Raw genomic sequence first — 12,878 nt, 5'->3', positions numbered from 1 at the left:
CTCTCTGGGACTGATCCAGAGCGGCAGGTGCACAGTGATTTTGCGAACAATTTTCGCACCTATAACAGAGACTTTTATCCCATCCAATCACGCACCCCCCGCTCTCGATCAATTCCAAGACAATGTAGAACGTGATTTCATGTTCATGGCTCATGCTGTTAGATGGCCGGCGGGCCGCGGCGGCAACAAAATATAGTATTAAGTAGTAGACTGACTTCACTTAGAGTTCGGCGGGCTGTGTCGGCCGCCCGGCGCCCCTGTTGCTATGGCGCCCTGTGCGGCCGCACAGCCCGCACACCCCAAAGGCCGGCCCTGTATGCTCTCTGATTCCGCCACCTATACCAGGTTGACACAGGATCCCACCGCTCCCTTCCAAACCCTTTTGAGGAGTATATTGGAGGGACTGGATAGTGGTTACTTGGACCAAAAACAATTGGACTATATTTTTGTCTCTTATCCAGTGTTCCCCATCTTCCATTCCCTCCCCAAGATACATAAAGAGGGATTCCCTCCCCCCATGCGCCCTATAGTTTCGGGTATTGGGTCTTTTTTGGAAAATGTGTCATCCTGGGTGGATAGCATGTTGCAACCACTAGTGCAGTGTATCCCTGTTTTTTTGCGGGATACTGCCTCAGTCTTGCAGGCATTTCATTCCTTCCAGTGGTCCTCTGATTTTTCTTGGATTTCGGCTGATGTTGCTTCCCTGTACACGGCCATCCCCCAGGATCTTGCCATTATCTCTTTGGGTTGGTTTTTGAGTCTTTATTCCAATTTCTCATTACCCTTTAGAGATTTCCTCTGCAAAGTTGTATTATTTCTTATGCAACACAATTATTTTATGTTTAATGGGAGATTTTTTCTCCAATGCAGAGGAGTCTCTATGGGGGCTCGTTTCTCACCATCGCTTGCAAACATTTATATGGCATGGTGGGAACATCATTTTCTTTTCTCTGATTCCAACCCATGGAGTGGATCCGTCCGGTGGTACGGTCGCTACATCGATGACCTGCTCCTTGTTTGGTCGGGCGATGTGGCGGCCGTACCATCATTCGGATCCTTCCTTAATGCTAACAACTGTAATTTACGTTTTTCTTTAAATTCTCATAAGACCCTAATATCTTTTTTGGATTTGTGTTTGGTGGGGGACGTAGGGGATGGCCGTGTACACAGTCGTATGCACAGAAAGGAAACCGCAGGAAATACCTTCCTACCTGCAGGATCCTGTCATCCTGCACAGACCGTCCATAATATCCCTAGGGGCGAATACATTCGCGCTTTGCACAACTGTTCCTCTAGTGAAACTTGCATTGAAGAAATGAATACTGTCACCACTCGTCTCTTAGCCAGGATTTATCCCAGCAGACTTTTAAATCGATCTAAGAATATGGTTTCTACCATGTCTCGGGATAATTTAATTTTTCCCAACAAAATGCCCAGGCTTGGTCATAAAGAGAAGCAAGTTACTTTTTCCACGAGTTATAGCTGTGAATATTCACAAATATGTAATATTGTCAAAAGACATCTTCATCTTCTCAAATATGACCAAGCGTGGGGTTATGTTGCAAAAAGCGGTGTTAGGGCTCTTTCACACCTGCGTTATTGTCTTCCGGCATAGAGTTCCGTCGTCGGGGCTCTATGCCGGAAGAATCCTGATCAGGATTATCCTAATGCATTCTGAATGGAGTGAAATCCGTTCAGGATGCATCAGGATGTCTTCAGTTCCGGAACGGAACGTTTTTTGGCCGGAGAAAATACCGCAGCATGCTGCGCTTTTTGCTCCGGCCAAAAAAACTGAAGTCTTGCCGCAAGGCCGGATCCGGAATGAATGCCCATTGAAAGGCATTGATCCGGATCCGGCCTTAAGCTAAACATCGTTTTTGCGCATTGCCGGATACGACGTTTAGCTTTTTTAGAGTGGTTACCATGGCTGCCGGGACGCTAAAGTCCTGGCAGCCATGGTAAAGTGGAGCGGGGAGCGGGGGAGCAGCATACTTACCATCCATGCGGCTCCCGGCGGCGCTCCAGAGTGACGTCAGGGCGCCATAGGCGCATGGATGACGTGATCACATGGCACGTCATCCATGCGCATGGGGCGCTCTGACGTCACTCTGGAGCGCCCCGGGAGCCGCACGGATGGTAAGTATACCGCTCCCCTGCTCCCCGCTCCTACTATGGCAACCAGGACTTTAATAGCGTCCTGGCTGCCATAGTAACACTGAAAGCATTTTGAAGACGGATCTGTCTTCAAATGCTTTCAGTACACTTGCGTTTTTCCGGATCCGGCGTGTAATTCCGGCAAGTGGAGTACACGCCGGATTCGGACAACGCAGGTGTGAAAGAGGCCTAAGATGTGTTGCCCGACGTGCTGTTACTTTAGCAAATATAGTGAGCCCCTCTCTATACCAGGATAAACCTGGCTCCCAGCCTACTTGGCTGAGAAACATAGGCAATTTTAAATGTGGGCATAAAAGATGTGCATGTTGCTCATATATGAGGATGGGCTCGCATATTGTGTCTACAAGTAACCACACCACTCATACTATTCAGCAATACATCAATTGCAACACCACATATGTGGTATATTGCATAACATGTTCTCTGTGTAATTTACAGTACGTCGGGTGCACATCCAACTGTTTGAAAATTCAAATTTGCCGTCACATCTCTGATGTACCTCATGCTAAAATAAAAAATGTTTCTGCCGCTAGTCTGCATTTTGCTGCGGTTCATGATGGTAATACAGACAGCATGTCAGTACATGGAGTGGAAAGGGTTAACAGACCAAGCAGAGGCGGTGATCACAAGAAAAAGTTGCTCAATCGTGAGTGCTTTTGGATCTTCAAACTAGGCTCACGGATACCATCAGGACTGAATAGGCATCATGATACTATTCTACATTACTAATATGTTTACTCTTCTTCTTTTTTATCATTGCAATTTGTAGTTTTTATCTTATTTTTCTATGTCCTTTGGCATGTTGTAATTACTATGCACTTTATCTGTGAAGGATGTCATCAGGAGGTGTGTCCTGTACCTGATTGTGATCACCTGTGTTTGGTGGTTCACTATTTAGTCTCGACCTCACCTCCTACTGATGCACATCATGACTAAGGATCCGCATCTACAGTGATCCGAAACCGGTCGATTTTCTGCATTGCTGTATGTTGGTTTTTATCTGCACGGGATTAAATAAAGCCTCAAGTATTTTTCAGTGAAGCTGGACCATCTTTCTTTCTTTTGGGATCCGTTGTGCGCCCAAGGTTCAGGGCGAGGTCCGGGCTCCTGCCTTCCTGTGGATGAGCGCAGCATTTTCCAGTGTTGCTCCATCTTCTTTATAAGAGATGCAAGGCTGATATCCAATCCTCTCAAACTGGGTTCTCTTACACTGCCTGATGAGAGGCCAATCATGAGAGCAGTTAAACCAGGGCCATCTTTAATATTGATTGGACCCTGGGCAAAAATTTACTTGGGCCCTCTGGATCCCGCCTTCCCACCCCTTAGCAGGCAATCACGCCCTCCACCCCAACACATACACAAAAAATCCACACATCTGGTAGAGTCCAGTGAATGACTATAAATACTTCCAGTTCTGAAGACTCCAGCGGCTCAGGATCAGTGCTCTGGGCAGCTGGGCTCAATCTGGAAGTGGGCACCACTCTGCAGGAAGGAGACCAGGGCTCGGCTCACCCTAGTGTTACCGTGCACCCCAGCACCCCACAGTATGCAGTATAGCACCCTATAGTATACAGCACCACACAGTATGCAGTATAGCACCCCACACTATACAGTACCCCACAGTGTATAGTAAAGCAGTATAGCAGCCCACAGTATACAGCACCCCACAGTATACAACACCTCACAGTATAGCACCTCACCATATACAGCACCCCAAACTATAAACGATACAGCCCCCCACACTATACAGTACAGCAGTATAGCACTCCACACTATACAGCACCCACAGTATACAGACCCCCACAGTATACAGTACAGCAGTATAGCACTCCACAATATACAGCCCCCCACACTATACAGGCCCCGCTACGGTATACATGTCCCCCTAGTATACAGGCCCCCCACAGTATACAGTCTCACACAGTATACAGTCCCACACAGTATACAGGCCCCCCACAGTATACAGTCCCCCACACAGTATACAGCCCCCCCCCACAGTATACAGGCCCCCCCACAGTATACAGCCCCCCACACAGTATACAGTCCCCCCACAGTATACAGGCCCCCGACAGTATACAGGCCCCCCACAAAATACAGCCCCACACAGTATACAGCACCCCACTACACAGTAGTTTACAGTATATTAACATAACAGCCCCTGTCACCTTAAAGCTCCACAGTTAACTTCTGCAACACTCCTGGTAGGACCTGTGATGACCTCATAGCCATGTGACCAGTAATATTGCTAGGTTACTGGTCACATGGTGATGATGTCATCTAAGGTCCTAGATCACTGCTCTAACACAGTACGATGCCTGGACTCAGTGCCGGCAGGCATGGCATGGCAGCACCCAGTGTGTAGCTGACAGCCTGACACCCAGGGCAGTGGCTAGCAGGGCTCAAGAGGCAGCTGCCTTGGTCCCCCCAGGAGCAACTGGGCCCAGGGCAGCTGCCCCTTTTGCCCCTTGGTAAAGACGGCCGTGAGTTAAACAGTATTCAGATTGATCAGTGCTTGCAAAATGAATACGCAATAAATGATCATTATTAGTCACCTTGTCTCCCCCCCAAAAAAAATAAGTGATCAAACTGTAGTACCCTAAAAATGGTACCAAAAAAAAACCTTTCATCCTGCAAAAATCAAGCCCTAATTTAGCTCCGTAGAAAGAAATCTATGACTGCCAGAAAATGGCGATGGAAAGAAAATGTTGTTTTATTTATTTTTTTATGAATTTTTTTTTTAAAGTAGCAAAACAAAATAAAAACTAAACAAATTGGTATGGTCGTAATTGTATTGCCCCGCAGAATAAGGAAGTCATGTCATTTTTAGTCATTGACGACGTAATATCAAAACCCAAATATCTTGGTGGAATTGTGTTTTCTTTTTTTGTTTTCAATTTTATCCCACAAATATATATTTTTTCCTGTATTTCAATATAAGACATGGTAAATGAAATGGTGCTAAAGAAATACATCTTGTCCCGGAAAACATAAGCCCTCATATTGCTGTGAACAGAAGATTATGGCTTTTGGAATGTGGGGAGGAAAAAAAATCTGAAATGTAAAAATCAAAATGGGCTCGGTCTTTAAGGGATCAAAATTAATTCTGCCCTAGGGTAGAAATACCCCAATATTGAAATATTTTAAATTCTTTTCACATTTTATTTTATTCCCAATGCATTTTATGGACAGTGGGCATGCTATATACCGTCTATGACCGACAGATCCCTTTGTCAATATGCTTCTTGCTTCTATGTCTACAGGCTTCCGTATAGAGAAGAAAATGGGTTACGTTATTTCCTACAAATGCTTTTAAAGGAAATCTGTCACCGGGATTTTGTGTATAGAGATGAGGACATAGGTTGCTAGATGGCTGCTAGCACATCTGCAATACCCAGTCCCCATAGCTCTGTGTGCTTTAGGCTACTTTCACACTAGCGTTCTGCTGTCCGCTCGTGAGCTCCGTTTGAAGGGGCTCACGAGCGGAGCAGAACGCTTCCGTCCAGCCCTGATGCAGTCTGAATGGATGCGGATCCGCACTGCTTGCAGCGTTCAGCTGTCCGCCTGGCCGTGCGGAGGCGTGCGGATCCGTCCAGACTTACAATGTAAGTCAATGGGAACGGATCCGCTTGAAGATGACACCATATGGCTCAATCTTCAGGCGGATCCGTCCCCCATTGACTTTACATTGAAAGTCTGAACGGATCCGCTCAGGCTACTTTCGCACTTAGAAATTTTTCTAAGTTATTAATGCAGACGGATCCGTACTGAACGGAGCCTCCGTCTGCATTAATATGATCGGATCCGTTCAGAACGGATCCGATCAAGCGCAAGTGTGAAAGTAGCCTTAGTTGTGTAAAAAAAAACGATTTGATACATATGCAAATTAACCTGAGATGAGTCCTGTCCCTGAACTCATCTCAGGGACAGGACTCATCTCAGGTTAATTTGCATATGTATCAAATCAGTTTCTTTACACAATAAAAGCACACAGAGCTATGGGGACTGGGTATTGCGGATTTGCTAGCGGCCATCTAGCAACCCATGTCCTCAGCTTTATACCCAAATTCTCGGTGACAGGTTCCCTTTAAACCACGTAGAAGAAGTGGATCCTCACTCACTTTGATGCTAATAAATCTTTACTTTATTGCCATAAAGAAAATACAGGCAGATCCATTGCGCTTCGACTAAACTTGCTTGTTTGAAATAGGCTGTTTAGCCCAAAACGCGTCACATCTGCCTGTATTTTGTGTATGCCAATAAAGTAAAGATTTATTAGCATCAAAAAGTGAGTGCTTATCCACTTCTTCTACTTGGATGTATGGGCCTGCAACCCAGGATACGAGCACCACCATCTTCCTGAGTGTCGAAATTATTATTTCTGCAAATTGCTTTTTAACCATAATTCGACAAAACCATAAAAATAAAGGCTAAAGCCATATTGGCTCCTGTAACTCTCCTTCAGTCATTGGCTAGAGCCTTGTAAAAGAAGGCAGAGATCCTCGCTTCATTAACCTCTCTGTCCCCGCTCATTGTTTTTGCTCAGTATGGATTTCGGAGTGGGGTTAATCTGTCATTTTGACTAAACGCAAAGCTTCCCACAGACAGTCTGTTCCGGCCTGGAATATAAGGCCTGATGTGAATGAATGCGTGCCACCACTGCTCTTTTCACAGCGCACAAAGAAGCCAAATTGCTGCGTGTAAATGTGGAAAACGCTGATATTTTGTTTCTATAAATACCTCGCCTGAGGAGTGTCGGGTTTCATTGGGGCCGTTTCCTGGGAGTTTTTGGCTTCTTATCGCTGTTTTTCAGAGAGCTGAATACAAATGAGACTGTTGAACGGTGCACCCAAGAATCCTCAGCTAGAAAACCGGTGACTGCTCTCCATTCTTCTCAGGCTGAGTGATTATTGCAATGAACGCGCAATCTAACTTTACACAATGGCGCACAAACTATAATTAGCGAAGGTGACTTCCCTGGTTCCTACCTGATTTCAAGCATCGGTGCAGCACTGACAACATTTGCAAAACTCAGTGTCTTTCAGTCCACTGTCTGAGAAAGGAACACAGGAGACAATAGCACTCAAGTCACCCAAGCCGAACAAAGCACCAAAAGACCTAACAAGTCAGCAGGTGCCTATTTTTGGGAGCGATGACCTATATCAAGCGAGAACTCAGGGCTGAGCGCAAGGGGCAGTATATCCCGCTAAACGGTGCACAGAGTACAACTGGCAATAAATCATCACAACTCTGCCGCTGTCACATAGGACTGACAGGTCTAATCATAAAGACACTTCCAAGATGTCTGGAAAAATTCCATTTAATTATTTTATATATTATTCACAGATTTCTCTAGTTTGAACGGGTTGTGTCATCTGAGTCTAGGATGTGCCCCCAATGTCATATTGAGTGCCCCAATGTAATATAGAGTGCATGCGCGGGGTTCTCTCTATTCACTTCTATGGGAGTTCCGAACACAGCCAAGCAAGCGTGCAGCGAGTCCCTGAGTATAGCGGTGGTAGTGGCTCCTATGAAGTGTTGTACTCCCTCAGGCTGTTGCTCCCTGGGGATCTGTGCAGTACAAATCCAATATTGAAGAATGGGGCCAGAATTAAACCTCTCTTTTACTAAGTGCAATGTAGAACTTTAAATACATTTGAAATTTTTTATCTGCGCACCCTGACATTGTCCAATCAGTGGTGACTCTGTAGGGACATGTACCCTTTGAAGGGGAATGGGCAAACCTAGCAATTTAGAGAACATTTCTAGGTGTATTGTTGGTGGTCCATGCCCCCTGCTGTCCTGCTCTTCTGGGCAGGCATGGGCACCGCTCCACTTATCCAACATCTGCTGCTCAAGCAGCTCCTCCTCCTCCGTCCACTAGTGGACTCGGATGCCAGAGTTCCAGGTGTTCCTGTCTGCTGTAGGCGGAAGACTGCATGCCCTGGCTAGGCCTTGTCTGCCTATATGGTGTGTGCTCCTTCTGGCTCTTAAAGGACTAGTGCAAGCACATCCTACTTCTTGCCCAGTCTATGGCTGACTACCACTGGGTATTTAAGGCACCTTGCTCTATGGGAGGTTGCCTGAACAAGAGATTTATCTAGCTTGCTTTTACCTGCAAAGGTGTACTGTTCTGTTTGTCTTCCAGTGTATTGAGCTCTGCCTGTTTCCTGACTCTGACTCTCCGGTGACTGACCGAATGACTTCAATATGCCATCAATGTCAGATGGGTGTGGGTTCCACCTCTGGGAAAAGGACTCCCAAAGTAAAGGAGAGCACACCATGTATCCACAACTTGTTCTCCATTCACCACTATGGGACTTATATTTTTTTTTTAATTCAGAACTCCCAATAGCAGTGAATGGAGATCAAGCTGTGCAATCAACCTCTCCATTCAATGCTATGTTATTGCTGGATAGAGCCCAGACAGCACTCAGCTATTTTCAACATAGCGGTGAAAGGAGGTTGGCTGTACATGAGCGGCTACTCTCCCTTCACTTTGGGGGCGCTGTTCTTGAACCTCTTTAATAGCCACCCTTAAACAGAACTAAGGCTTCCTCAGTGTCTATTCAAAAACATTTATGTGACAATGTCTGCTACTGAAGCTTAGCCACATTCAGCTCTGTAATTCTGCTGATGGTTGGGGTGCCCCCCTCCCATATTAGCTTCCCATTTGAGGTTGCCTTTATAATGTCAGGAGGACTTTGAGTTTGCTGTTTCAACTAGTGATCAGTTCAATGGGGCTGAGCTGCACCTAGGCCACGTGACCGATAAGCGTGATGTCACATGGCCTCGCCTAAGACGCAAGACTGCTGAGGACAGTGATATCTGCAGCTAGTCCCCGAGGAGTCAGAGCAAAGAATGGGAGTTATAGTGGCTCAGTCTGCAGAAAGTCTATCACAATGGCTTTCTTCACAGTGAGGAAATCTGCAAGTCCCCCTGCTCTGGGGTTCTGCATTGGCAGAAGTGGTTGAAAGCCGTATCCAGGCACATAACCGCTGCTGATTGTAAATCTCTGAAAAACCCTTTAATGGTACTTAAAAATAAGAAAAAACGCAGCACTCCAAGGTCTTCAAAAAGTTCTTATTTATTCACCAAAATGTGCAACGTTCGACCTTACATGGTCTTTGTCAAGCCTTGGCTTGAGAAAGACCATGTAAGGTTGAAACGTCACACATTTTGATGAATAAATAAGAACTTCTTGAAGACCTGGGAGTGCTGCGTTTTTTTTCTAATTTTGGGGGGATTTCTGGGGGAACTGAAGACTGGTTACCATCACCGCTGGCACCACTACTATACTGGCTGAAGGATCAGACCCGTAAGTGCTTCTACAACTTCTTTCTTCATTTATTGGTACTTAGTCACCAGACTACAGAGGTCACCAAAACACAAGGATCAGGGACACTACGGCTATCACGGTAGCTTTCTTCACAGTGAGCAAATCTGCAAGTCCCCCTGCTCTGGGGTTCTGCATTGGCAGAAGTGGTTGAAAGCCGTATCCAGGCACATAACCGCTGCTCATTGTAAATCTCTAAAAAAACCTTTATTGGTACTTAAAAATTAGAAAAAAACGCAGCACTCCCAGGTCTTTAAAAAGTTCTTATTTATTCACCAAAATGTGCGACGTTCGACCTTGGCTTGAGAAAGACCATGTAAGGTTGAAACGTTCCATATTTTGATGAATAAATTAGAACTTCTTTAAGACCTGGGAGTGCTGCATTTTTTTAAATTTTTTGAGATTTCTGGGGGAACAGAAGACTAGTACCCATCACCGCTGGCACCACCACTATATTGGTTGAAGGATCAGACCCGTAAGTGCTGCTACAACTCCTTTCTACATTTAATGGTACTTAGTCACCGGACTACAGAGGTCACCAAAACACAAGGGGTCAGGGCCACTACGGCTATGTCCACATCTGCTTTTTAGCATTCTGGTACTCTGTTCCGGCAGAGAAGTAGAGTACCAGAGTTGCTGTATGCGGCATAGCTGGACACTGCCAGGGCCCACCGGATCCCTAGTCACTATAATGGGATCCATCAGGTGTCTAGCAAGATGCCAGGCTTCTACCAGATAAAATACACTGCATGCAGATTTTTGTCTCCAGCAGATCCCATTATCATGCATAGGGATCTGACAGGCGCTGGCAGTGTCTGGCTGTGCCAGATATAGCAATTCTGATACTCCTTTTCTAGAACAAAGTACTGGAATGCTAAAAGCTAGATGTGGATTATCTGAAATGTTCCACTAACCACCAGGCACTCGAGTGTGCAAGCACCACTGACCACCATGTGCTAAGTCCTGTGTATAGGGTGGAGGCAAAAGTAAAAAAAAATGCTACATGGAGCTGAAGTCACTCAGTCTTAGTACATATGTTAGGACTAGTACAGTAACAATTACAGAAACGGCCAATACCAGGGTGTGTGACTACAGAAGGTAGCAGAGGTTGGGTCACATCTGGGCCCTGGGGACTGTTAGTGCCACATTTCTCCTATGGCCCATATCAGTACACCAGCACTGTTACTAGCAAGCTGGAGGCTCCACTACAGAGTTTGCAAAGAGGCCTTTGAGCCTATAGGTCTGACCAATAATAATTTTAATCCAGTGTAACTTATCATACATCTGACAAGATTTCTGACACCCATAGGAAATGCGAATTACTCAAGAGCAATTGTCCATGCCACAGACCTATAATAGAAATCCAGGCACGCATTTACGCTGACCGTTCTCGTTCCCTTCCATTATTTATTACACTGTATATCCAGCACCATATAAAATGCTCTGCTCATTATTTTTATGCACGTTGCACCTCTTAGCCCAGCATATTAAATGAAGTTTTTTCTGTTTGGTGATGGGGTTTAAACCATTTTTCTCCATGTGTAAGTGTTTCCCAGGGTAAAATAGGAAAATTGATGTAGCTGAGAATGTTATTTACTTTGTAATAAAAAAGCAATCAGTGGAGCCAAAGTCGTTGCTTCCTGTAAAGAAAGTTGCTAAATTACTCTTCACAAGGCATTTATCAAAAACTAGTTGTGTTAAATTGTATTGTAAGAAACAGGGCTGGTATTCGGTTGCAGATATGTTTACTTGAAGGATGTTTCTTGTGACAGGAGCTGAAAAATTGCTTCATCTTTCTCTGTCTTTGTATTTACTTTCTTGAAACTTATATAATAGACTTTTAGGTGGAAACCATGTCACTTTAATCGTGGTTAGATGGTCTAGCCGTGCGTAGACTTTCCTTTGCCCAGGTCAAAGTTTGAACACATGGACCAAAGCAAAGAGGCTTGTTGGCACCTCCCTCAAGCTTTTTATTACCATGCTTTTTTTTTTTAAAGCCCTCCCATCTCGATGGTGCCCACTAAACTGAGTACACATTGCAGCAATGTAAATTCTGCAGTATCTGAGGTCTTTATTAGAAGTTCTGTACATCAGGTGCCCTTTCTCTTTACACTGATCGCTGCTGACTACAGAGGCTGGACTACTGCATCACCCACATGAACTACTCTGCACATATGTGCCTGGACAGAAACAGTTCTGTGGCTGGAGGACCTGCACACCCTGGTTGTCACTACAGGTCCTTCAACAGCTCTGCACACATGTGCCTGAACAGAAACAGCTCTCCTCTGATTTATGGACCTGCAAAGGTCTGTATATGCCCCCCCCCTCTCAATATGTGGGAACGCGAACATGGCACAAATAAGCTTTCTTCACTGCAGCTGTATTGTATGCGCCTCACATATACTTGTGCTGAGAGTGGAAGAGCGGGATGTACAGACTGGATCACTTGGTATAGTAGGAGGTGGAGGGATGGAGGGAGGCCATTGTCATAAACATTGTATTCAATTATCCTCTCATTCTTCTTGCTTAAGATGGCTAAATAATAATTATACATCCTGGCTGCCCTCTTTACCAAATAGCCAGACCAGGTCCAACATACATCATCATTAAAATCCTGGGTAGCCATTTTTGTGAATGCTTCTGAAGTGGAAGTACCATCTACCCAGAAAAGAATAATATCATCAAGGCTCAATAAATCCCTTCTGACAAATCCTTTCTTTTTGTTTTGTATATAGGACTGAAGCCATTATAATACAAAAGTTATAAAATATTGAAACCTACTTCAAGTCTCCTCTACAAAAGACTTTTTTTGTGAGTTAAGATGTAGTAATGGTTAACATAAAAGTATACCTGTTCTTTTAATATGTCATAGTGACCCATGAAAGGTTTTATTCAGTGGGGGTCTGAGTACTGAGACCCCCACCTATTACTAGAGCAAGGAGAAGGGCTCAGACAGAGGGCAGTCTATCCTTGCTGCAGAAGACTGACTTGAGATGTGATCATTGACTTTCTATTGAGCACGTCTTCAGCAGCGAGGAGAGACTGCTCTCTATGTGAGCAATTCTCTCTCCTCATTTTAGTGATCATTGGGGGTCTCAGCACTCAAACCCCCACCAATCAAATTTTAAAATGTCACTATGATATATTATAACTTTTTTTAAAGTACAGGGATTTAAATGTGTTACATGCCATTGAAATGAAAATATCTAACACAGTAAATGTCAGTTACCAAGACTCTGCTCATACTGTTCATACTAATGTTGAAATAGTGGTGAATGTTGAAAAGTTCTTTAGCATTAGTAAGTAGGTTCTGAGTGGCCCACAATGTAAGAATTGTGGGGAAATATCCTTATTTAAAAATTAGCTTTTA

This window comes from Bufo gargarizans, chromosome 1 (assembly GCF_014858855.1).
Source record: "Bufo gargarizans isolate SCDJY-AF-19 chromosome 1, ASM1485885v1, whole genome shotgun sequence".
Classification (NCBI taxonomy): domain Eukaryota; kingdom Metazoa; phylum Chordata; class Amphibia; order Anura; family Bufonidae; genus Bufo; species Bufo gargarizans.
The sequence above is the reverse complement of the archived record's forward strand: the minus strand, read 5'-3'. Positions refer to the sequence as shown.